We start from the raw sequence: 2230 nt of genomic DNA, 5'->3' as shown, positions 1-2230 counted from the left end.
TACTTTACGTCTACAAGAGAATATTTTACACTTGAAAGTGCAATCTACGTATTTAAATCTTCAAAGAAAGTTTTGATCGTTAGATTAAACTTTATCATCTATATTTTGACATATGTCGAAAAATAAAACATTTCTATGAAAAATATGTAATTGTTTACACGAACAAAAAGACATTTTATTCGCTCCTCTAACTAAATGATTTTTGAAGAGAATTAACTATGATGTAAAAAATTAATCTGCGCAGTTCTCTAAACGAATATAATTTTGAAGGATTACAATTCTAAGGGAATATGCCAAACAAAGAGTGAAATACTTTTATTTATTACATATTTTTTTAAGTATAATTCAAATAATACATTAATAAAAAAAATATGAATTAAATTTTCATAGATAAGACAAATTCAAAGTTTAAACTCAATTGTAGGGTGGCTCCGTTTAGAGGACCCAACAAAAATAGGCGTATGCCACGTATTGCAAAGAACACACGATATTCTTTAGTAAAAGGCGAAAGAATAGTTCCCTTTGTGTTCAATGCTTTGTTATTGCCTTTTGGTTATATTTTATTTCATTAAAATTATTAGGGCTGTACTAACGTTTTTTCTGAGGTTATAGGTATTACTATTAATGAAAGCAAAAGTGTGGGATTTTATGGAGGAGTGAAGGACGAAAAAAAGCATGACATATTCAACATCATGGGCATTACAGAATGCAACTTTCCCGTAAGGTACTTGGGGATTCCGTTAACCGCAAAACAGATCGAGATCTCACACTGCAAGCCGCTGATTGAATATGTAAAAAACATGATATCTGGTTGGGCGGCGAAGAAACTTTTTTATGCAAGGAGAATCGAGCTTATCAAAATAGTAGTCATGGGCATAATTGGATATTGGGTCTAAACCCTAACAGATACAAAACTGAGACTAAAAACGATGATCTCAAGACAAAGACTTCAGATTTCTAAAATGTCTGACTGCACCTTTAAATAAACATTAACTAGGTCAACACCCCGTCGAATACATTAAAACTATTAGGGCTGCACTAACGTTTTTTTTTCTGAGGTTACAAGTCTTACTATTAATGAAAGCAAAAGTGTGGTATTTTATGGAGGAGTGAAGGACGAAACAAAGTAGGACATATTTAACATCATGGGCATTGCGGAATGCAACTTTCCCGTAAGGTACTTGGGGATTCCGTTAACCGCGAAACAGATCAAGATCTTACACTACAAGTCGCTGATTGAAAAGGTAAAAAACATGATATCAGGTTGGGCGACGAAGAAACTTTCTTATGCAAGGAGGATCTAGCTTATCAAAATAGTAGTCATGGGCATAATTGGATATTGGGCATAGCAGATGGTCATTCCGAAGAAGGTAATGAAGGAGCTAGACACTCTAATGAGAAACTTCATCTGGAGCAGTAGCAGGAGAGGAGGAAAGAAAATCAAATGGACTGCTCTCTATAAGAGGGAGACATTGGCTGAAGAACTGCGTCGAGTGGAACAAGGCTCTAATCTTTAAGCATATGTGGGCATTGGAATACAACCAGGAATCATTATTGATCAAATGTGTACACACGCGATTTATGAAACAGGGAACCAGTATCTGAACGTGTAAAATCAATGAAGGTATGAACTGATCACTAAAGAAAATTCTTAAACTAAGAAGTGATATTGTAGACCTTTACGACATTCAACTAGGGGACGAGAAAGACACTTTGTTCTAGCATGATCCCTAGTTCGAAAACTAGTCAATCATTGACAAAGAGGAGTTTAAAATTACACGTATTAGAAGGAAATACGTAGAGGCGAAAATCAGAGACGTTAAAGACGGGGACTAGGACTCTCTTTTGAGAAGAAATCTAGAAGGACAGAAGATACTAGATCACATCAGTAACATACAATTCCGAGACAGACCTATCGTTCATGAATGGAATGTAGAAGACAATGGGAAGCTGGTCTCTAAGAGAATATGAGAGGTAATCCGAGAAAAAACGCAGAAAGTAGAATGGGCTCCTTTTGTATGGTCAACCGAGATCATTCCTCGACACCAATTCATCATATGGCTTTCCTTCTCGAAAAAACTCAACACACGTGACCGTATCAGCAAGTATATGAGCATCCCAAACGTGAGTTGTCTTCTATGAAACGGAAGTGAAGAAACCATTAATCACCTATTTGGGAGTTACAATATATTATTGGAAATTTGGGGTAGATTTTCTAAAAGCCTGAAGC

At 35.7% G+C, this 2230-nt stretch overlaps 1 non-coding gene across 1 annotated transcript; it reads right to left on the bottom strand.

The window, feature by feature from the left end:
• Window positions 1–426: 426 nt before the first annotated feature.
• Window positions 427–542, bottom strand: LOC124922934. Its single transcript, XR_007097980.1, has one exon. It is a non-coding gene; the product is annotated as a U5 spliceosomal RNA (small nuclear RNA).
• Window positions 543–2230: the final 1688 nt, after the last annotated feature.

The sequence above is a fragment of the Impatiens glandulifera genome, chromosome 1 (genome assembly GCF_907164915.1).
Source record: "Impatiens glandulifera chromosome 1, dImpGla2.1, whole genome shotgun sequence".
NCBI lineage: Eukaryota > Viridiplantae > Streptophyta > Magnoliopsida > Ericales > Balsaminaceae > Impatiens > Impatiens glandulifera.
The sequence above is the reverse complement of the archived record's forward strand: the minus strand, read 5'-3'. Positions and strand labels throughout refer to the sequence as shown.